The 24110-nt window shown below is 40.9% G+C and overlaps 1 long non-coding RNA gene across 3 annotated transcripts; it reads right to left on the bottom strand.

Moving 5' to 3' along the window:
* Nucleotides 1-14500: 14500 nt before the first annotated feature.
* LOC148090443 (uncharacterized) lies at nt 14501-23664 on the bottom strand. 3 transcript variants are annotated; one of them, XR_015713726.1, is made up of 4 exons: nt 23407-23664; nt 21871-23140; nt 20754-20827; nt 14501-17084 (listed from the first exon to the last, which is right to left on the bottom strand). It is a non-coding gene; the product is annotated as an uncharacterized LOC148090443 (long non-coding RNA). The 3 variants fall into 3 exon arrangements; XR_015713725.1 differs by lacking the exon at nt 14501-17084 and having other exon boundaries at nt 19225-20827; XR_015713727.1 differs by lacking the exon at nt 14501-17084 and having other exon boundaries at nt 19225-20827; nt 23505-23664.
* Between the last annotated feature and the right edge of the window lie 446 nt (nt 23665-24110).

The following is a 24110-nucleotide window of genomic DNA, read 5'->3' as shown; positions in this document are numbered from 1 at the left end:
GGAGAAGCACTGTCATCATTTGAATATATATATATAATTTTTTTTTTAGGAAATTCTACTATGCAAATGTAACCATGCATTTTTTACAATAGCAATGACATGATATCCTCATTAGGTTTTGTAAACTACTTTTTTATGATACTATGAAGCACCATACTATGAAAGCCAATCAGTGGAAGTCTGCATAATAATGAAAATCCAATTGCACTGACAGTGCCTGGCACACAGTAGGCATCTAATTCAATCCAATGAGAATCTCTAGTGATCCATTCTGCTATGATAATAATGGTGAATTAACTGCTGACTCCTCAATGCCCAGGCTGTTGTAGGTGCTGACCATACCCTTACTCGGTTAACCTTCACTATAGCCTGAGGATGTGCTGTTGTTGCCCAACTTGAAACATCAGGCAACTGAGACAGTGAGGGCAGGGTAGCCTGTCACCAGACTAAGATGCCAGCAGATTCTGTGTGGCTGCCATCTAACCAGTTACCTTACTGCTTCTCAGCAGATAAGACCCTCACCCTTACTGTTTGTCAGGGCACAGCAAAATAAAACGAACTGAGGTACAACTTTTTCCCAGTTAAATAGGCAGGAATTTAAAATATTGATAGTAAGTAACGTGTTTGGAATTTGGGGAACTGAGTCCTGTTCTACTGAGTCCTATGGAAGAGAAAAGGCTCCCCAACATCTTGTCTCCCTGTGCCTCAGGGATGCTCCCAGTCTAAAGTAACAACTTTCCACCCGGCCGGGGGTGGCTCAGCAGTTGAGCGTGGACCTAGGATCCAGGGGATCGGGGTTCGATTCCCAGTCAGAGCACTTGCCTGGGGTTGCAGGCTAGGCAGCCGATCAATGACTCTCTCATCATTGATGTTTCTCTCTCTCTCTCTCCCCCTCCTTTCCTCTCTATGAAATCAATAAAGATATATTTTAAAAAAATAAAAATTGAAAAAAAATAAAGTAACAGGTTTCCAATTTTGGAAAATCTACAAAATTCTTTTCAGGACAAGGTTTTCTGGAGTGGCCACGATCCAGGCCCCAGGCCCTGCCTCCCCGCCCCCAGTCCTTGCTTCACGAAACTGCGTGCTGGGCTGCCCAGCCCCATCGCTGTGACTCTGGCCGCACTGCCTCCATACAGCGCCCTCGCCCACCCGGCCCATCAGCAGGGACCCTGCGCCCCCTACCCCAACGCTGTGAACCGGGGCCCTCCGCTGCGATCCAGAGCCCCTGGCCTGGTGTAGAGTAGGGGCTGGGAGTAGGGGGGCAAAGTGGCCAAGGTAGATTGGGGGACATCTGTAATAACGTCAATAATAAGAAATATAAATCAATCAATCAATTAATTAATTAATTTTAAAAAGTAACAGCTTCCCTGTGGATGGAGTACAGATTTTTTTTTGTGTATTTACAAGAGCAGTAAGTTTTTATCATAGGTAAAAATGCAAAACATAGAAAAGGAGATAATATCCCAAACATAGCACCCTAATATAAGTCCTGCTAATGTTTTCATCTGCATTATATTCTGCCAGAAGTTTTCTTAGGCAGGAATTTTTATATTTATGCATGTATGGATATATTCATATATTTATGTATAAAAGATAAGATTGCATTTTAGTTTTTAAACCTGGTTGTATCACTGTAGTAGGTTGAATTATGTCCCCCAACAAGATAAACCCAAGCCTTAAACACCTATACCTCTGAATATGACCTTATTTGGAAATATGGTCTGAGAAGATATAATTGATGTTGAGATAATATTGGATTTTGGGTGCCTTAAGATAAGGAGTCAGTGGGAAGTAACATACTATATTTAGATAGTATAATGGTGGTAATAAAAAACTTTCACATTTTCCTGACTCTTAAGTCTGTGAACCCTGAGAAAGAAGATGCCTACTAAGAAGTGCTCCTGGCAGCTGAGCTCAAATACAAAAAGCAGAGCCTAGCTGCCATTTCTACACAGGTGCCTCTAAGGCAAACTGCGCTTCAGGGAAAAGTCTGTACTAAACCGCTTGCCTGCACTGAGTTCCTGCCAGCTGAGCCAGCCTTATACAGGGGCACCTGGAATTGTATTTCAGCCAATAAGTGTGAGGTTTTTCCTGTCCAATCCGTGCTGCACAGCTCTATTCAACCAGCATTTTTGCCAACCAATCAGAGTTGCTCTTTTATGACCAATCAGGACCGTGCTTTTTGGACCAGTCAAACTGGGAGGATTTGGAGTCCTTATTTGCATGAGAATTGACCAATCATGGCTAAGGGGTGGAGACTTCTGTCTATATAACTGAGCTCTGGGCTGTGTTGGGGTGCATAGTTTCGCATTGCAGCGGAGGCTTTTCTGTACGGCCGAAGCACTGACGGTGACTTCTTGGAGCGAAGCGGAGTAGCTGAGCGACTGAGCAGGAGCGGACATGTCTCGCCGGAGCTGCGGAGGAGTTGTCGCCAGCGTCGGAGCCTCCGCCCCACGCGAAGCCGGCGCGAAGAAGAAGCCGGCGCGAAGAAGAAGCCGGCGCGAAGAAGAAGCCGGCGCGAAGAAGAAGCCGGCGCGAAGAAGAAGCCGGCGCGAAGAAGAAGCCGGCGCGAAGAAGAAGCCGGCGCGAAGAAGAAGCCGGCGCGAAGAAGAAGCCGGCGCGAAGAAGAAGCCGGCGCTGCTGCACCAGTTGCTGTCTAGCCGTTGCTGCCACCAGCCTCCTGCGGTCTCTAACCCACGGAGTCCCCCAGTGGTTGCGCCGCTGGTACTCCTCGCCTCGGCACCACCTTGTTTTGGTGCTTTTTCACAGCCATGCTGTTTGAAGCTGTGCTGCCGCGTGATTAAGCTATCCTCTTAAGGATCTATTCCACAGCTATGCTGTTCTTACAGGTGTGCAGTATCACGTTTAAGCTGTTTGCACTGAATAAAGTTTCTTTCACTGCACCCCCAAACTGGGGATTGACTTGGTGCTAAGGACCATTGGTTGAGGAGTCAAAATTTTATTGCACATGAGTAATGCTGGACTTCGCACTGAGTTCAAGAATCTCATTGAGTTAAAACAGCTGCACAATAAATATACGTGAATCTATACCCACATAAAGTGTGAATAAATGCCAACTGATGGTCGTTGGCACCAATTCACTGCCAACAGGAATGTCAAATTTGGATGAAGGCAGACTATTTGGAGCAAACAGCTCAATTGTGATATAGCCTGGTTTGGAGGCAGCCTTCTGGCATGGCGACCCAGTCCAGTGGTACAGCTTACACTCTTTCCAGCTAGACAGGTCTGCTCTGCTTCTGCCAAGATGGCTTTGCTTGTACCTTCCAAGACAACATCTCCACTCTGTTCTAGGGAGTCCTAGTGTTTCTGCTTGAGCCATAGAAACAGTCTTAGGTTGGAAGGGAAAGTGCCCTCTCCTAGCCAGAGGGGAGCTGAGTATAGAGAAGTCCCTGCCCCTTGTTCCTGAATGGTCTGTTCAGATGCAAATAAGGGCTCCAAATCTTTACAGTTTGGTCCAAAAAGCATTGCCCTGATTGGTCGGAATGAAGCTGCTCCAATTGGTCAGTGAAGATGCTAATGAAAATATACCTGCACAGCTCTGATTGGACAGGGAATGTCTTACCCTATTGGCTGAAATACAATTCCAGGAACTCTTTTATGAGGGTTGGCTCAGCTGGGTAAGACACAGTGCAGGCAAGCAGTTTAGTGCTGGAAGCAGGCTATTTAGCGTAGGCTTCTCCCTGAAGCGTGGCTTTTGTGACAGGCCCGTGTTTAGCAATGACTGCTGTGCTCTGCTTTTTTTAAAAAAATTCTGAGTCCAATTAGACACCAAAAGCTCTTCTTGGCAGGTATTTTCTTTCTCAGGTTGGACATATTAAATGGTGACTGGAGACAAACTGTCTTTAGGAAATAATTCCAAAAAACATAGGTAGATACCCTGCCTCCATGATGTGAACCTTAATTCCACCTCCCACCCTGAAGGCAGGGCCCTCTTAGGACTCACTTCTAAAGAATAGTATAGAAAGATGAATGGAAAACATCACCTTAAATCAGTGATGAAGTTCAATGTCTCCATTGACTCAGTGATGTTATGTGGGTATCATGTCGTCCCAGATGTGATGTGACAAGAATGGCGCTTCAATTCTGTGGTATTCTTTCTCAAAGCTCATAATGTCTCTCTAACCACAAGAAAAAATACAAACTTCCAGACTTCCTCAAGACCGTCAGTGTCATGAAAGCAATCTGACAGTTACTCAAAGGTTAAACAAAAACTTAAGATATGATCCAGCAATTCCACTTCTAGGTACACAGCCAAGAGAAGTGAGAACACATGTCTAAATAGAAAGTAGTATATGAATGTATATAGCATCATTATTCATAATAACCAAACGTGGAACCAATCAAGTGTCTACCAATTAAATGAATGGGTAAATAAAATGGTATATTATTTGGCAATAAAAAGGAACGATATACTGCTACATGCTACAATATGTCAGAACCTTGAAAACATGTCAGTGGAAGAAGCCGAATGTGCAAAAGACCACATATTGTATCATTTCATATTTATAAAATGTCCAGATAGAGGACATCAGTATGGCTATACCCAAGGAATTACCCCTTTTCACTCAGACTTTCAGAAAACACTGGTAGTTGGGCTTGGGCCACAGTCCCTCCTCCTCTGCTCCACAATGTTCAAGCTGCAGTTCAGGCTTCTGGCACGAGGTGGCACCAATGAACCTCCATTACAAATTTCTATACAAAGGTGGTTTTCAAAGAGCAAAAACATACCCTTTCTTAAAATCCAGCCTAGGAACCTATGTACAGAATGATTCTAATTATGTCTAAAAAAATAATGTAAAAGATGACTGTAAAGTATACCCTGGGGCCTGCATACTGTGAACCACAGTAGAGTGCCTTGGCAGTGAGTGGCCGGCAGGAAAAGAGCAGTGCACGGCAGGTGGGAGGTGACTGAGAGATGATAGGGCATTGTAGGGGCCTAGACAGCTGTGTCCAGAGTCATGAACAGGGCATGACAGACAGGTGGTGGAAGTAGCACTGGGCATCCTGTACAGGGGTGGAGAAATGGAGTATGAATGCCCCGTTCTCTGGTAAGAACCATCTGTACAGTCCACATTGTACATCAACCTACCCTAAGAAAGAAGATACACCAATGAACGTGATGTAGATTGAGATAAAAAGCTGATGGAACTTCTTTAATATACATGTGGAGTTTCCAAACAGAACTGGCATCATAGTAAAAAAAAAAATTCATATCATATTTGTTTACTTTTTACGAAATGTACTCTTCAGTAAAAAAGAATAAAAATGGAGATAGATGTGATGCCACCTGGTGGCCAAATCCAGGATTGCAGCTCTGAGAGTCCGATCAGGCGGCTGAGCAAAGCGGGAGGGAGGGATGGAGGTTGGGAGCTTGACTTTGTAGGTATAGCCAGAGTTTTCTGGATTTTCACTTAACTAGAGAAATCCTTTTATATCCATCACTTTCCTATGACAGAAAAGCCTATTTTATGGGATATCTAAACGAGATTGGAAGTCCAGCTTAGTTCTGAAGTGAGGGTAAAGCTGCAACTGTGAGCATGTATTTAAGGTGGTAGAGCTAGACGGGACATAGAAACACACACATACAGAGTCAATTCAATATTTTTATCTATAGTTATGCACCATATAATGACCTTTCAGTCAATGATGGACTGCATTTACAGCAGTGGTCTCATAATGTTACAATTGAGCTGAAAAATTCCTATCACCTAGTGACGTTGTACAGTTATAGCACAGCACATTACTAACATGTTTGTGGTGATGCTGGTATAAACAAACCTACTGCACTGCCAGTCCTATAAAAGTATAGTATGTACAATTACAGTAGTAGGTTATACCACCAAGGCTTGTGTAAGTGCACTCATGACATTCACACAATGATAACATCACATAATGACGCCTTTCTCAGGACATATCTCTGGCCTTAGGAGGCACATGACCATACACAAAATTTTAAATGACATAGTCTTTAAAATAAAGGAGATTTTCAAGTCTTTTAAGTAAAAAATTTACAAAACTTCATTCAAATACATTTGAAAACAAAGACAAAATGGATACATTTTTAGAAAATTAGAATTTACCCAGATTGAATTCAATAGAGACCAAAAGTCTAAATACGCCAGTTACATAGAAGAAATAGTGAATTAGGCTAAATAAATCTCCATGAAAAAGCACCAGGCTCAGATCTTTCCAGGGTCTCGAGAATTCTAGCAAACCTTTAAAGCTAACATAATCCAAATGCTATTTAAACTACTCCAAAGGCATAGAAAATATGTAAAATGATGAAGTAAGTATAAAACTGATCTAAAAATGCACCAAAAATGAAATTACATACTAACACCATATAAGAATATGAAGGAATGTTCTTAAATAAAATATTATGAAATATAATTGAACACAAAAGTGTTTCAATATCAGGAAATCCAATAATATAATCTAGTGTACTAACAGAGCCAAGGCAACAATTGTATGATCACCTCCATATGCAGAAAGGTATTTAACAATATAACACCCATTTATTACGAAAAACCTCAATAAAATGGGAATTGGTGAATACTTTCTTAACAGGACAATATGCATACACACTTCAGACAAAAAGCTAGCATCCTACTGAATGGAAAAACACTAGAGTTATTACTGCTAAGCACAGATAAGACAAATGCCCACTTATCTCCTCAATATTTGACATTACATGGCAGGTGTCGGGCCATTCAGTTGACAAAAATCAAGCAATTAGAAGCAAAGAAAGTGGTAAAATCTCTTTGTATCTATTGATAGTGTGATTACAAATTGGAAACTACCCCCAACTTACTATAAACAAAAGGAGAATTTAGTAAAGTAGCAGGTAAAACTTTTAACTATTAACTATTAAAGGCCTTCATATGTACACACACAAAAAAAACCCACAAAAAAAACCAAAAACCCGAAAGAGAAGATATAAAGAAAAAAGGAAACAAGTGGACAAACTTAAGAGGCAATGCCTAAACTTATATAAAGCAAAAAACTAGATTTGAACAAATAGAAAGACATGTGACAGCCTCCGATAAGAAGACTCAAGATACTAAAGATACCGACATGGAGTAAACCGGGCCACAGAAAGGAGATGGCAAAGCTATGGGCAACAGCAGCACCTTCCTCATCTGACACCACTGCCAAGGAGCTCTGGGGACAACATTTGCCCGTGAGGGCAAAGCCACCCTTAACACTTCCCTGGAGATGGCTGCTCTGATCTCAGCCTCTCGTCCACCCTGGAATGCCAGCTCCAACACTTGGGACAGGCAACACCCATTGAAATGTGTTTCCTAACATGAATGCCACCTTCTAAAGGACCTAAGCCTGGAGGGAACCATCTGGTAAGTCCCCTCTGATCTCCAGTCACCTCTGTAGTGACTCACAGATGGCCCCAGGTACAAAGGAGCTTGGCCTGAGTGTGGACTGAACAGGCTCCATGTCCCAATGGAAAGGAGTCAACTTTCATCTGCATTTTACATCCCAGCAGATGAGCTGATTTGCCATGAGGGGAAAAAGAGAAATCTGGGGCTTATGGGCCTTGTGTAGCATCTGCAATGGGGAGGAGGAACCACCATGGGGTGACAGAGGGCCACAGAGGCAGGAGGCTGGCATCCTGGAAAACTTTCCCTTCCTTAGTTCTCTGGGGGCCTGCCCATGAGGATCATGCAGTCAGTTCCAGGGAGGAAACTAGTGATGGCAGACAGTGACCTGACCCCATAGAACTCCAGGTGGCACACTCAAGGCCCTGGTCAAAGGTGGGGTAGGGTTGGGAGACACCTGGGGTAGCAATAGCAGGGCCATCATGGGAACTCAGAGACAGAGCTATAGCCATGGAGAGGGATCGGCAGGGACTAAGGCCATTATAGGCAAGATGCTACCTCCATCCTTTGCCTGCTCATCGGCTCTGGGATGGTGAAGACTGTCTATTATGAAGGCAACAGCTTTTAAAAAAACTCCTTTTTGTGTGCCCCTTGGGAGCTTCCATCATGGCCCACTGTGCTTTCAGCCTACCCTGGCCACTCCTGGTGGCCCACAGCCTCTGGGCACAAGTACGAGGTGACTTTCCTCAGTCCCTGTGTGGACTGAAATGCCCTTTGGTGGGCCAGTGTCTCCAGTCCACAAGGCCCTTCCAGATCCTGAGTCCTATGCCCGGCCAGTCCCCACACCCATGTTTCTGTCTGACCTCATCAGTACCTCAGGCTGAGACTTGTAATCTGAAGAACTGGCAGCTCGTCCAGGTCACCTGAGAGGACAGAACACGTCAGATGTCCCTTCTGCGTAAGATCATACCTTTATCAGATTCCGTGCTCTCTGGTGGTCTTCTGAGGAGGGTCTCACATGCTTTCTGCAGGCCAGTTACTGCCTTGGGACACTTATATCTATACCCACAGACTATGCCTTCCAGGACCCTGTAGGTGGGACAGGAATGCTTCTTAGCAAGAGCAGTGGGCCATTAAGCACAAGATATTCACTCAATTATTTGCCTAACAAATTAACTTAGTTCATCATGAAAAATAGAATTAATTTTATCAGATGCATGAAAGCCAAAGCAAGCCCACTTTTAAAATGCATATAATATGTACAGTTACTATTTATTGCACAATAAAGACAATTATTTTTTAAAATAAAATCTAGTACTGATGGGTAAGAGCATATCTACAGCAAATGTTGGGTAGTTATTCTTGTCTATTTTTCAGTAATGAAAAGTCAAAGCTATGTAAATGTCTCTAAGTGCACTTTTTAATAAAACGTTAAGTACTTTCAAGGAAATAAAAATAAAGATGCTACTTTCCCTAAATTATGTTATTAATTTAATGAGATACCAATAAAAATACAATTTGTTTTTTTATTGAGTTAATCAAGTTAATTGACAAGTTTATTTGGCAGAACAAATAAACTATGAAAAAGAAGTGTTGGTTAATGGAAGGGGCTGGTGGCTGGTCCTACTAGATATTAAAATGTATAATAATAAAGCTTATACAATATAAGAGTGTGGTATTGGCCCACGACTTGACGGACTAATGCAACAGACTGGAAAATACTGACATAGATTAAACTATATTTGGAAGTTTAGAATCTGATTAAGGCAGCATTTCAAATTATTGGAAATATAATGGATAACTTAATAGGTGGTATTGTGGTAGCTACATAAACATATGGTTAAAAAGGCAAAAATGATTCATTCATATATCTTAAATCAGCATATATTCTAAACAGTTCAGATTTAAGTATCACAAGAATCTAGAAGCTATAAGGAGCAAGGAACAGATTCTCTTCTTTAGCCTCCAAAGAGAGCAAGGCCCTGCTAATACCTATAATTTGAAAGTGGAGAAAAATTTCCTAACTATGACCAAAATCATGGAACATAAGAAAAAATACTGATACATTTGACTACATAAAAATAAAAATAACAATTTTGCATGGCAAAATACACGGTAGCCAATGAAAAAGCACTGGGGAAAATATCTGCAACTAAGATCTCTAAAAAAGTGAATTCCCATCTATATACAAGCTTATAAATAAAGAGGCATAGAAAAACCAATAACTCTATCAAAGACATATAAGAACTATAAATAGCAGGAAAAAATGCCACTTGTCTTTAAACATACAAAAATAGGCACAATCTTTCTTTTAATAAGAGAGATGCAATTAAAACTACAGTAAGATACCATTTTAAAATTATTAGATTGACAAAGTTCCAAAGATCTGTCAATACACTCAGTTAGTAAGGATGTGAAAGAACATGGGCTTTCATACACTGCACATGGAAATTCAAAATTATATGATCACTGTAACAAGCTTAATAATGGTCCCCAAAGATATCAGGTCCTAATCCCTGGAATCTGTAAATCATACCTTATATGGAAAAAGGGTCTTTGTAGACGTGATTAAGTTAACGATCTTGGAATAGGGATTTTTATCATAGATTATCTGGGTGAGCCCTATATGCAATCACAAGTGTCCTTAAGAGAGAGGCAGAGTGGCAGTTGACACATAGAGAAGACAAAATGACTGTGCAGGCAGCAATTGGAATGATGCAGCCACAAACCAAGGAACGCTAGCAGCCCTCAGAAACTGGAATAAGCAAGATACAGATTCTCCCTGAGAGCTTCCAGAGGGAGTATGGCCCTGCTAACACCTTTATTTGGCTAAGTGAAACTAATTTCAGATTTCCGGCTTCCAGAACTGTGGCTAAATAAATTTCTCTCCTTTTCAACAACTAAGTTTGCGGTAATTTGTTACAGTAGTCATAGGAAAGTAATATAACTACCATGGAAAAGAATTTGATAATATCTAGGAAAATTATATATGCCATTACCCTTTGATTCAGTAATGCAATTTTCATAAATAATATATAGATATGAATGTATATATATGTATTATATATATCTTAAGATATACTGCCTATAACAAAAAGATAATAGATATAGACATAGATATACATATACATACAGATATATGTAGTGCTATTTTTGTTGCAAAAGAATAAAAGAAACCTAAATACAGAGTGGGGCAAAAGTAGCTTTGTAGTTGTAAGTAAGCGAAACAGTTTATTTTTATATTATTATTTATTAAGTATTGTATTGTTTTTCATACTAATAACTGTAAACTTACTTTTGCTCCACCCTGTATATGTCAATAGGAGGTGGATGAATGACTAAACTGTGACAGAGTCACACAACAGTGTATAATCAGAAGGCGCAAAAGAAGAATGGCTCTGGCTGGGTGGCTCAGTTGGTTGGAGCATCATTAGTCTCACACACTAAAGGGCTGTGGGTTCAGCCCGGCTGGGCGTGGCTCAGCGGTTGAGCATCGACCTAGGATCCAGGCGATAGGGGTTCGATTCCCGGTCAGGGCACATGCCTGGGTTGTGGGTTCGATTAGTGACATCATAGTTTCTCTTTCTCTCTCTCCTTTCCTCTCTCTGAAATCAATAAAGAAATATAAAATAAAAATAAAAATAAAAAAATAAACAAGATACAGACTCTCATATCATAATACCCAAAATGTTCTGGATACAATAAAAAATTCCTGTTCTATCCAATAACTAGGAAAATCTCAAATTGAGAAATGACAACCAACAGACACTAACATTGAAATGACATAGATGTTAGAATTATCTGGATTCAAGGATTTTGAAGTAGCCATCATAAAAGTGTTTCAGTGAGTAATTACAAACATGCTTGAAACAAATGAAAAAACAAAATCTTAGCAGAGAAACAGAAGATATAAAGAAGAATCAATTTGAAATTTTAGAACTGAAACATAATAACTGAAATTAAAAACTCAATGGATAGATTCAACAGCAGAATGGATTATTTTATTTGTGAACTTGAAGATAGAACAATAGAAATGACACAATCGGAACAACAAAGAGAAAAAAGATTAATAAAACAGAAAAAGAACAGTCTCAGGGATCTATGAAACTATAACCAAGGATTTAACATTGTTCTCAGCTTTGTTCTGGAAGGAAAGGAGAAAGCATGCATGCGTGAAAAAGTATTTGAAGAATAATTGCCCATAATCATCAAATCTGGCAAATACCCTAAATCTACATTTTCAAGAAGCTAAGTGAACCCAAAATAGAGCAAACCTAAAGAAATTCATGAAAAGACATATCAAAGCTCATAAAACTGAGGACACATAAAATCTCAGAATCAGAGAGAAACAATGCACTACCTAAAAGAGAAAAGGAGTATGAAAGACAGCAAATTTCTTGTCAGAGATCAAGTGGTCCAGAAGGAAGTGGCATAACATTTTTCGAGTGCTGAAATAAAGGAAATGTCAACCTCAAATTCTATCTCCAGTTGACTTATTCTCTAGGAATTAATGGTGATAAAAAGACATTCTCAAATAAAGAAAAACTAAGAGAATCTGTCACCAGCAGTTACACTTTAAAGAATAGCCAGAAGAAACAGAAAGGAATTGATAAAAAAAGAAATCTAGGAACATCTGGAAGAGAGAACAAAAGAAAACACAAACATATGTTTAAACGTTGTCATTTTCCTCTTGAGATTTCCAAATTCTATTTGATGGTTGAAGCAAAAACATAATGCTGTCTGATGTGGTTCTCAATGTATATAGAGGAAAGTTAAAGACTATATTACTATAAATGATAGATGGTAAAAGAACTTTATTGACCACACAATAGAAAGAGCCTGAGGGTATAGACATTCACCACTGTTTGGGGGACCTATTATTCATGAATGTATGAATCAATGAATTAATGAGAGATATTCTGAGAGAAGGGAACTGTCTATATTCTAAATAGACAGTTAGGAACTGAAGATCACCTTCTTAGGCATTTGGTTATTTGGCCTGAATGATCTTTTTTCTTTCCTTAAAATATACCTCTATTGGGATGCAATGTTTTCCAGATGTTCCAACCTATGCAAACACCACCTATTACATTTTGTCAGATCCATTCCCTGGTTGTTAGATACTTCTGCTCTAAGGTGAAAGGACTCAAGGCAGCCTAGTAATTATCCTTTGCATCTTTGTTAATCCCTACATTCAGTGAGCTGCCAGAGAGATAAATTTAGAGAGAAATGAAAGGAGCATTGTGGGTCCAACTGGTAAACCACTGAAGCTACCCCAAAAGGATCCAAAGTGATAGAACCAACTGTGTATGTGGTAATGTGCAAATGACATGATTGAAATCCAGAAATAAACCATCATATCCCAGAGGAACTCCTGTGCAGAGATTGCACTGAACACAGTTGAAAAGGCAAGAGTGTGGACAACAGCAAAATGCACATTTGAGTAACAGATGAAGAGCCCATGTGCCTACAACAGCACAGTTACCCAAGTATAAGGGGGGTGTTTGATCAACAAATGCAGTTCTGTTGGGAGGGGGCATAGCATCAGATTGAACCGTGCAGAAATGATAAGTATGCAAAAGCAACATGTAAAAGATAGTGAAGGTGAATGTTAAATTTTGCCTAAACTTGTCAGAGCAGTATGGTGTTGTGATACAACTCACTGAGCTGATGAAAGGAGGCAACAAAGGAGGAGAAAAGCCCGAGTGACCTCTGGGAGGATGCAGAAATGAAACTGATTGTTAAGTGGAGTGAGTATTCTGGTTAAGAATGCGACTCCAGGAGGCAGGCAGAAACTCACTGGCAGATAGGAGTCCACGGGACCTGGGGTCAGTGAGAAACTATGAGGCTGTATGATTTCCAGACAGCGTGGGGAATCCATTATACATAAGTCCTTCCTTTTGATGTCTGCTTCCTCCTTGAATGAACGTTTAGAAAGCTGAGCATCAACTCAGGGTGACTACTGTTGTCACTCCTGGTTCTTCCCTGGCCCCCGTGGACCACTGACAGATGTGTAGGGCACCTTCCTTCTTATCAACATTGGTGTCAGTTCAGTGTGTAAATGAACTAGGTAGTGTCCCATGGGAGCAAATGTGTCCTTCCCTCAATTGTTCCTAACCCTGGACAGCCTAAGACCCCTGGGGTGTCCAATTAGTTATGTCCAATCAGTTACCTCTGAGCCCTGTCTGCTGACCTGGGAGCCCCACTACTGACTCCAGTCAGGCTGGACTCCCTGTTCCCTCCCTCCCATCCAGCCCCCATTAGTCCTGCCCGCTGTATCAGGCCCAGCTCCTCTTTGAGGAATCTAAGACAACTCCAGTGAGGCCTTCCTCCTCTTTATAAATTAGGGAGGTTCTACAGAGGTCACCATAACTTCCACAAAGACCTGGGCCATGTGAAACCATTACCGTGAACTCTGTAGCCCTTGGGCCACTGGAGGTGTGAAGAGTGATGGATGCTCAGCGAACACCCGTTTGACGATGCAGGCCATGGCAGGGGAAGGGACTCACCCTGGGATGGCTCAGGCATTAGGACCTGTAAGAGCTTCTGAAATGTCACTACTGTCTCCCTCCCTGCAGACTCTCAGTCACCTCTTCCTGGAGCTTCAAGTAGGCTCCAGACTCCAGGTTCCAAGCATTCCTGATGTGAGTACAGAGGGTGCCAATGGAGGACAGAAAAAGCACAATTATTCAATAGAAAAAGGTAAGGACTTTTCCCTCAGCCCAACTCCTTTATACTGCATATCAGAGATGGCACTAAATTTCCTGTGTAATTTACATGAGTGGTGATGGTTCCCTTCTTCTTCTTTTTCCAAAATACTCACTAAAATATAATAATTCTATTGAGATTAAGAAACATCATCCCTGTTAAAGATCAGAAGAATTGGGATGGGAAGAAAGCAAACTTTGGTGTTGTGGGGGATGCACCAAATAGTGTGCTGGGATCTTGATGAAGTTTTCCCCTTGAACCTCTCACAATGCTCCCTTGAGTGTAAGGGCCAGGATAAATACATATATATATATATATATATATATATATATATATATATATATATATATATAAATTATTTAACAGTTTATATATATAGCTAGGCCTTATATATAATAATCACAATATGTTATATATAATTAAAATAAATATAGCATATTATATATTATAATATATATAAATATATATTAGCAAACTGAAGAATAACAGCGTGTGTATATTGTATATAGTGAAAACTTGCAAAACAATATTATATTTTGTTTAGGGAAGCTAAGAGACTAGATCTTAAAAATTCTCATCACAAGAAAAATATTATAGCTATGTATGGTGACGGATGTTAACTAGACTCATGGTAATCATTTTGCAATATATACAAATGTTGAATCATTATGTTCTACAGCTGAAACTAATATGTCAATTATATCTTATTTAAAAAGAGAGACAATGTACATTGAAAAAGCTATATAAATCCCCAACAAACACTTGGAAACATATCAAAACAAATAAAATGAAAAGAATAATAGTCAATCAGGAAACTAATACATTAAAATGTAGAATATGGTCTCCTTATACAAAAGAACATATATATCAACATGGGTTTATAGATGTGTGATTAAATATGTTAGTGTATTACATACAGAGATAATAATCTGGAGAATAGGTATCAATAAATTAACAAAAACTACCATTGTATTATATAGGGGGAGAAGGGATAAGCAGAATAATTTTAACTTCTAATACACATTTTGATATTGTTTGATATGTCTTAACAAAAGAATTTACTGGTAATGTGGCAAATACTGAAAGGTAGGGAGGGGATGGTGGGGGGGAAGCGGGGGGAGGTCTGGCCTGAAGGCCATTGGCACACATTCTTGAGCAAAACAAAGGAGTATTCATTGAGTCTGAAACAGAGAAAGATATTACCACACAAGGTAACAAGCTTGACACAGGCTGTGTGTGGGCCCTTCATATCTTGGTAAGGAAGTGTTCAGGCCCAAGGTCCATTCTTGTTTGGCTGAATGGGGTTTGAAAGACTATGCCCCTGAGTCTTCCTTTCCCAAAAGGCAGGAATATAGCAGGATCGCCACAGCATGTAGAAAATTTCAGAAAGCTTTGGCCTATCCGATGGAATTCATACACCTCCCTCCTGCCCTCCCATGACCTCACCCTTGCCAGGACCCTCCTGGAAGAGGCTTTTGCTCCTGCAATTCTAACTCTGATCATCAGGTGGCATTTTTCTCCATTTTCTACAGGTTATTCCCAATGAAAAGGCATAATTTTTATAAACAGAAAATGTTTTCCTCAAAGCAAATTATGAAATAATAAGTACTGAGTGATCACAACTGTCTTTGAAAAAATCATATTTATAAAAAGATTGAGAGAACAATCTTTTCTGCGTATTCCTGCATCTATACCTCATTAATTGATAAATGCGTGCTGGGTACTTATTGTGTGCCAGGCACTGTCATGTCAGTGCAATTCCATACCTGCATCCTGCACCTTGCTTCTTGATCTCTAGACCTGAAATTTGAAACACTCACAGGGAGCAAGATGGATGTTAGTGTCCATCCCATAGTGTATGATACAAAATGGACTCCATTCCAAGCAAGTTTAGTCCTCCTGAGTCCTGGAGATTCAGCATCTAAGCAGAAAATCATGTGGTTGAAAAGGGAGAACTTGAACCTTGGGAAACTGCTGCCCCTGTAACCCACCCCCCCCCCTCTTGCATAGTGCTAACAGGCTCCTACCTTCTCTTCACAGGTCCTCACTCACAGATAGTGAAGGAAAAGGTAACCCTTGTCAGGTTTCAATGTTGTTTCTTCTCATGGCAGGAACTACCCATAGATTTTACTTTTTACTTTTGCCCTTTGCTAGGTCACAATGGTGGATTTCTGAACTGATTTTGTGCCTACCTTATCCCTAGAGGGAGGTCACTCTTACTTAGTATTCTGAGGTGACCGAGTTTCTGCTTCATGTTAAAACCTCCCCTCTCAGTTGGAGGGGCCTGGACCCAGATACACAGGAGACAGACAGAAAGGAGTAGAGCCAGAGTCTCAAAGACAAGTTTAGGACTAGGACCCTCATACAAACATCTAATTCTCCTGACTTAGTGAAATGCTTTGCACAGATTTCTCACATCATATTCACCTCCCCTCAGGGTTCCTCTTAGATAGTCTGTGGGGAAAGAGGCATCCTCATGCATTGCTGGAGACAATGTAAAATCCCTGAAGAGGAGATTTGACATTATCTAGTAAAATTACATAAGTATTCTTGGAACCAGAAATCACTCTTCTGACAATCTATCCCAAAGAAACAATGCAAAAAGACGAAAGGGCATAAGCACAAAACTATTCCTTGCAGAACAATTCATAACAGCAGACTAGAAACACCACAGATATCTACAAGGGACTAGCTGAATAATTTAAGATATGTCTGCATCCTAGAGTACTATGCAGGTTTAAAATGAGGACTCCCTCTCTAGACTACCAGGTAGTAATCTCCAAGATACACTGTTCAGTGAAAAATAAGGTGAAGGAAAGTATGTAGAGCTGCTCCTGTCCAATACAGTAGCCACTCACCATACAGGGCATTTACATTTAATGAATCAAATGTAAATAAAATTGTAAACTCAATTCCTCACTAGCACTCACCTGATTTTATATTGGGCAGCGCAGATGCAGAATGTTTTCATTTCCACAGAAATTTCTATTAGACTGCACTGGTGTAGAATATGCTTCCTTTTACCTATAAACAGAACTTAAAACTAATATACATGCTATACTCGCTTATATTTTCAGAAGCTGGAAGGATAAACAAAAACTGATAAAAGTGGTTACCTATAAAGGGACAGAGTGAACAGCCTATAATGGAAGCCAATGATGTATATATTCTCTTAAAAATACAGAATAGAACGTCCAGTTTTGGGTCCTGCATGTAAGAAGTTGGAAGTTGACAATCCATTTTAACAAATTTAAAAGTTGAATCAAATATTGCTTTGTATTTTCGTCTTTACAAGGATAAATAGTCCAGAATCCAATTATTTAAAAAATTCTACTGGAGACACATTGGGATAGCTGGCTCTGTGATCTTAGAAGTTTGAAAGAAACCCTCTGTGCTTCAGTTTCCTCTTCTGTAACATGGGGAAAACAATTGTCCCTACTTCATGGGTTGTGGCTTTGAGAACTGAGTTAATACATGAAAACACTGAGAACACTGCTAGGCACACAGCAATCACTCAAAAACTGCTAGCTGTTTTAAAAAATAGAATGTGAGATTTTTATAATTGTATAGTTTGCATGTATGTTTAAAAGCTTAAGTCTTACAACTGAGAACTATTCATTAAATGGTGTATGTTTTAAATTGCTAATTTTTATGATAACCACTGTTGGATACCTAAGTAATTATCATGAGAACATCTTTAAGACATTTGAACCAACTGATCTCAGGAATCACCACCACCATTTCTGCACATGGCTGAACAAAAAGGCAAGGGCCTATCCAGGACCTTGGCTTCTCCTCATGTTCCTTTATGCACAGCCACTGCAGGTGCCCTACCTCCAGCACACCGTCCTGGGACACCCCTGTCCTCTGCACACAGCTGCAGCACTGGGCCAACCCACCCTCACCCTTCACCTGGAGTGTGCAAGTTTCTCCTAATGGTTATCCCCACAGCTATCTTGTCCCTGTCCAGTCCATTCTCCACAGAGCAGCCAGAGTCACCTTCTCAGAACATGAATCAGAGCATGTCATGCCCACACTCAACCCTCCACCCTCAGAATAAACTCCTTGCATGGCCCAAATGATATGGCTCCTGTCTACCCTTTGACCTCCTTTCCTACCATCTGCACTTTGCCAGGCGCCAGCCACTACAGCTTGTCGTCTTCTCCTGGAACAACTGGCACCACACACATAGCAGGGCCACTGACCCAAACACCTGTCCAGGCCTGTTTCCCTCTTGTCATGAAGGACTCAGCTCAAATGTCACTTCGTGAGAAAGATCTTCACTGACAACTCCATCTATAATAATCCCTCTCCCCATCATTTTCTACCCTATCTCTGTTTCCTTTCTTCAAAGCACACATCCCCATATGGAACTGCCATGCTTATTGATGTGTTTACCTGCTTATTGCCTGTTTTCCCAAACTAGAATGGAACTCCAGGGTCCCTACACGTCTCGTTCTCTGTGCTGTGTCCCCAGTGCCTAGGTTCAGTGTTTCACATATGAATCTGTGACTTAATATTACATAAATGAATTGATACCTAGTTGATGACAGAAGCAGACAAAGACATTTAAATCTGAGTTGTAGAAGTTCACAAGGAAATTAGACATCAAAGGACTGACAATTTTAAGAAGTATTTGTTGCAAATTCAGAGCAGTGCTTTTTTAACCTGGATGAGTATTAAAAACAACTAGAGATATTACTCAAAATGTAGATACCTCCTCCCCACCTTCCTGGTTCTGATTCAGCAGACCTAGAGTGGACCCAGGAATCTGGAATTTTGACAAGCACTCCCTGATTTTTTTTTTTTTTAGTTAATCCTCACCTGAGGATATGTTTTCCATTGATTTTTAGAGAGAATGGAGGGGGGGTAGGAAAAGGGAGAAAGACAGAAAGAGAGAGAGAGAGACACATCAATTGGTTGCCTCCGCCAGGTGCCCTTAACTAGGAATCAAACCCTCTACCGTTCGGTGCTTGAGCCAACACTCTAACCACTGAGCCACACTGGCCAGGGCCTTGCTGATGATTTTATTTTTTATTTCTTTATTTTTATTTTTTTATATATCTTTATTGAGTTCAGAGGGAGAGAGAGAGAGAGAGATAGAAACATCAATGATGAGAGAGTCATTGATCGGCTGCCTCTTGCACATCCCTTGCTGGGGATCGAGCCTGCAACCTGGGCATGTGCCCTGACTGGGAATCGAACCGTGATCTCTTGGATCCTAGGTCGATGCTCAACCCCTGAGCCATGCCTGGCCAGGCTTTGCTGACGATTTTAATGAAGTGTTCTGCGGACCACCCTTGGAGAAATCCTGACTGGAACAGCTGACATTTGTGTAGCATTAATTTACTGTCTACCATGCTGAGTTCTACAGTATCTGAGGTGTCTCTGTTAATGTAATTATTCAAAAGAGCACTGATCCTTCCCTTCCACAGCTTGCTTTTCTACCTGGATCACGCCTAAGCTCCACAATGTTCCTGGTGATCAGCAGCATTGGGGGTTGTTATCCTGTTGGATAGAAGACACTGGAGGAAAAGGTCGTGACTTACCTGAAGTGTCCCCATGACGGGACTCCTCACTCTTGCTCCAGGAACCTGTCTAGTACACTCTACATCACACTTGGTTCTTTTCTATCAGCTCCTATTTCTGGGGCTCAGAGTCCACACCCTTCTCTCGTGCTCCACAAGAAGGGAGAGTCAGGAGATATGACAGCACATGGGACAGAGAGGAACGTGAGAGGATGGGAAAGCACATGAAATGCTGGGAAAAGGGCGAGGATGTGCTCCCTGTCCCCACTCAGTTCACTGGAAGCTGTGCAACGATGCTCTGTGTCTTCCCAGCTGATCACACACCCCTTCCCTCGCAGCAGTGACAGTGAAGCTCACACATCGTGGAAATGTGGGCTCATCCCTGCTTGCTGTCACATGTCCCAGTGTTCTCTCTGGTAGTCATGCTATGATTCTAATCAGTGTGAGAGGTAAAACACTGTCAGAATGAAGGAGGTAAAGTGGGGATGGAGAAACAAAACTTGGTGAGGGCATATTAGGTGCCACACATTATAGGTTGTTATTTTCAGACTGGTTCTTCAGTTCCTCAAAGTGATGCTCTGAGGTGGGCATCATTACTTCTTTTCTACAAATTTAGTGATAACCTCAGAGAGCAAAGTACATTTTCAAAGAATTCTAAGGGGGTATCAAATGGATACAGCAGCCAATATGAAGGCACTTTTATTGGCCAATTCTGTGACAATTTGAGCATCAGAATAAATAATTATAGTGTCAGATGATAACCCTTAGAGTAAAATAGGAATCTATGAGTCATAATGATATAAATAAAAAATAAATAAATAGGGAGAAGAGAAAGCTTTACCTCCATTCAAATTTCAATTAATAAACCTGGAAAGAACGAGAAAATTAGAAAAGCAATATTTGACAACAATCATAGTAATAGGTGATTCAGGCTAGAATTATAAAATGATGCTCAATCTGTGTCAAACCCCACTGCAGTCAGGAGTCACCATGGTAACCATACTGGCCAAGTGAAGCTGGAAAAAAACCACTACTGTTACTTAGTTCCTATTATGTGCTAGGAAGTGAATAGGACTGACATGATTACAGTGATTCAACTCATGTATTCCTCTTAATAATGACTCCTCGCAGCTTCAGCAATCTACACACATACAAACATACTTACTAATATATGTACATGCTGTCTTCTTCTATTTGTCTCACCATCCAAGAACCCAGGAATGCACTGAGGTGGATTTGCTGGGAGACAAAAACGAAAAACCCCATAATTCAACTGGTTCAATTCTAACCCCACACATAAAGTTGAAAGTTACTGTATTTTCTTTTAGTGATCGATTTTTCTGGAAGTGACCTATAGAATTTTCAAGGTGACATTTTTCTCCCTAGTATCAGTATATGGCCAATAATGCCTAGAAGCTTATATAGAAACATGGTCAAATTTATATTGTGCATCAAGTAGCTTTTCCATCCTAGAATAGCCTGTGCTTTTGACCAAAAAGACCATGCAATGGTTATCATTAAACATTTGGTTGTTGACAGTTCAGTGAAAATATAATAATTGGGAATTGTATTTACAAATAATGGCTTTTACAATAGCATCAAAATGTGTGAAATACTTATGGATAATCTTTCTACAGATATGCAAAGTCTGTTCATCGAAAACTACAAAACACTGCTCAGAAAAAAAATTAAAAATCTAGATAAATAGAGAGAAAACTATCTTTGTGGTTCGGAAGACTCTATATTGTTAAGATATCACTTCCTCCCAAATTGATCTATATAGTTGATGCAATCCCAATAAGTATCCTAGCAAATATTTTTTTAAAGAAATCAACGGGCCAATTCTAAAGTTCACGTAGAAATGTAGAGGACCTAGACTATGAAAAATAACTTTGAAAAAGAAAAATAACATTGGAGGGTGAATACTCCCAAATTTGAAGACTCATTATAAACCTACCATAATCAAGATAGTGTGATATTATAAATTAAAGCTAAAATTTGATACCATTACACCCTCACGAGAATTGCTAAAATTAAAAAGACCGGCCATACCAAGCATTGTCAAGGTTGTGGAGGACAAAACTCATACGCTGCTGGTAGTGATGAAACATGCTACAGCCAGTCTGGCAGTTTCTTAACAACGGCAATCTTATATCTACCATCTGATTCAACCACTGCACCCCTAAGAATTTACCCTCGAGCCCAGCTGGGCGTGGCTCAGTGGGTTGAGCATCGACCTAGGATCCTGGCGATCGCGTTGGATTCCCCGTCAGGGCACATACCCAGGTTGCGGGCTCGATCCCCAGCAGGGGGCGTGCAGGCGGCAGCCGATCAATGACTCTCTCATCATTGATGTTTCGGTCTCTCTCTCTCCCTCTCCTTTCCTCTCCCTGAAATCAATAAAAGATATATTAAACAAAAAGAAGAAGAAAAAAAGAATTTACCCTCGAGAAAGAAAGCGTATGCCCATGCAAAAACTTATACACCAATGTTCATTAGAGCTTTCATTTAAAAAAAAAACACAACAAGTTTTGAACAAATTATAGTATGTCCATATAGTGGGATAATACTCATCAATAACAAAGAATGAACTATTGATACACGTAAAAAGATGCATAAATCTAAATAGGCTGAATGAAAGAAGCCAGACCAAAATGAACAAAACAAAAAAAGTGTGATTCTATTTAAATAAAATTCTAGGACACAAAAACTAATCTACAGTGAGAGATCAGTGGTCGCCTGGGTACAGAGCAGGGCAAGGGGTAGGGAAGCCAGGTAATAAAGAATTGAAACTGTTATGTACTGGAAAAGTAAACATAACTATATTTAAAAGTATCTGGTTATTTTAGGAGATAATGGCTGGGTATCAGCATAATGACATGCTAAAGTAATTAATACTTAAAATTTTCTTATAACTGACATTTTAAGCTAACATTTGGAAAATTCCAGTCTTCATAAATTTTTTTTATTATACAATGGATTAAAATGTGCCAACCAAGGAAGAAACTATATAACAATCTCAAATTTCTAGGAAGACTTTCTAACCAAATGCGTATTTCAACACCCATCTAAAATGAAACATGGAAATCATTGAATAATATTACCCAATGAGAACAATTTGGTATATTTATTACAAATGCATGTTAAAGATCACATTCGTTCCTCAGGTGGACAATTGATAACCTTCAGACAAAGCAGGGCATGTTTAAGATGGGCCTCGGGGCTACTTGCAAACCACGTAGCTACTGATGGAATGACATTCCGCCGGCTAAACCTCTTTCCCGCTCCACCCCCATGAGATCAAAGCAGCTTCTCTACTTTGAGGCTGGTTTGTGAACCTCAAAGGAACAGTTCCACTATATGCTTTTATCAGATCTATGAACTTACGGAAGTCAGGTGCCCTGTCTCATTACTGATGTGAAGTCTTGGGGTCCTGAGGACCGCCGCTGCCCTTGAACCTGGAGTAGAAGCCTCAGCACCCATCCCGACACAGATTCTCAGAACCCAGCTCCTTTAGACACCTGATAGAAGCTTGGCCGCCAGCATGAGGAGCTGCATGGGGAGAGGCAGATCCGGCATGAGGATGCTTTACTGTTGCAATTATGTGTCTGACATGCTAGGTACTGCGTTAGTGACAAGGACGCTAATACCAGTGGGCAGTGATCCTAACAACCAGATGTTACAATGGGCTTCTCAGGGGCCTTTTCTCCTTCCCCCACCTATGCCGTAACAACAAAATTGAAAAGGAATAAGCAGCAGCCTGAATTCAGACAGGCATCATGATCCCGCAATAACCACAGGGCCGAGGGCTTACTCACGTGTCATCACTGCATGTTCGGAGTGATCCTGTGGGTTAAGCATTCTTATTATCCCCGGTTCCCACAGGGGGAAGCTGGGGCACAGAGAGAGTCCTTACCTGTCTTACTGCCTGCACCCCTACCTTTCGAAGGAAAGTAGCTGCAGGACACCCCTGGGGCAGGACACACACTCACTGGTGCCTGGTGGAACCACAGTGGCTTTACCTACGAGGCCACCGAGGAACCGAACCCTAAAGCCGGAAAGAGGCGACTTAGATCTGGACTCCTTTGTCTCCCCACATCCCAGGGCGGCTCAACTCCCACCCACGGGAACCCACACCCTCAGCTGGGTCCCAAACACCTGAAAGCTGAACCTGCTTTTCGGTCAGGCCGGGTCTGTCTCCTTTAAAAAGTCGTCACAGTCGCCCTGTTGACGTCAGGTTTCTATGGCAACCAGGATGCGAAGCCTAGCTCTTCACACCAGAAATGCCTTCGCACATCCTTCCACCTCCTGGCCCTTAGCTCAAAGCAAAGCACCTTTACTCTTCAGGTCGCTAGGAGAGAAAGCATACTAATTAGAGGCACTAGACTGGGAGCCAGGCAATTGGTGGCACTCTGCCCAGTTTGTTGAAACATGAGTCTGTTGTCAAGAATTTTTTTTTTTTTTTTAATGGGACAGTGGCCCTGGCTGGTGTGGCTGTTGATTGAACATCCTCCCATGGACT

Source organism: Miniopterus natalensis, chromosome X, assembly GCF_054644295.1.
Source record: "Miniopterus natalensis isolate mMinNat1 chromosome X, mMinNat1.hap1, whole genome shotgun sequence".
NCBI classification, from domain to species: Eukaryota; Metazoa; Chordata; class Mammalia; order Chiroptera; family Miniopteridae; genus Miniopterus; species Miniopterus natalensis.
Note: the sequence above shows the minus strand (reverse complement) of the source record. Positions and strands in the feature narration are given on the sequence as shown.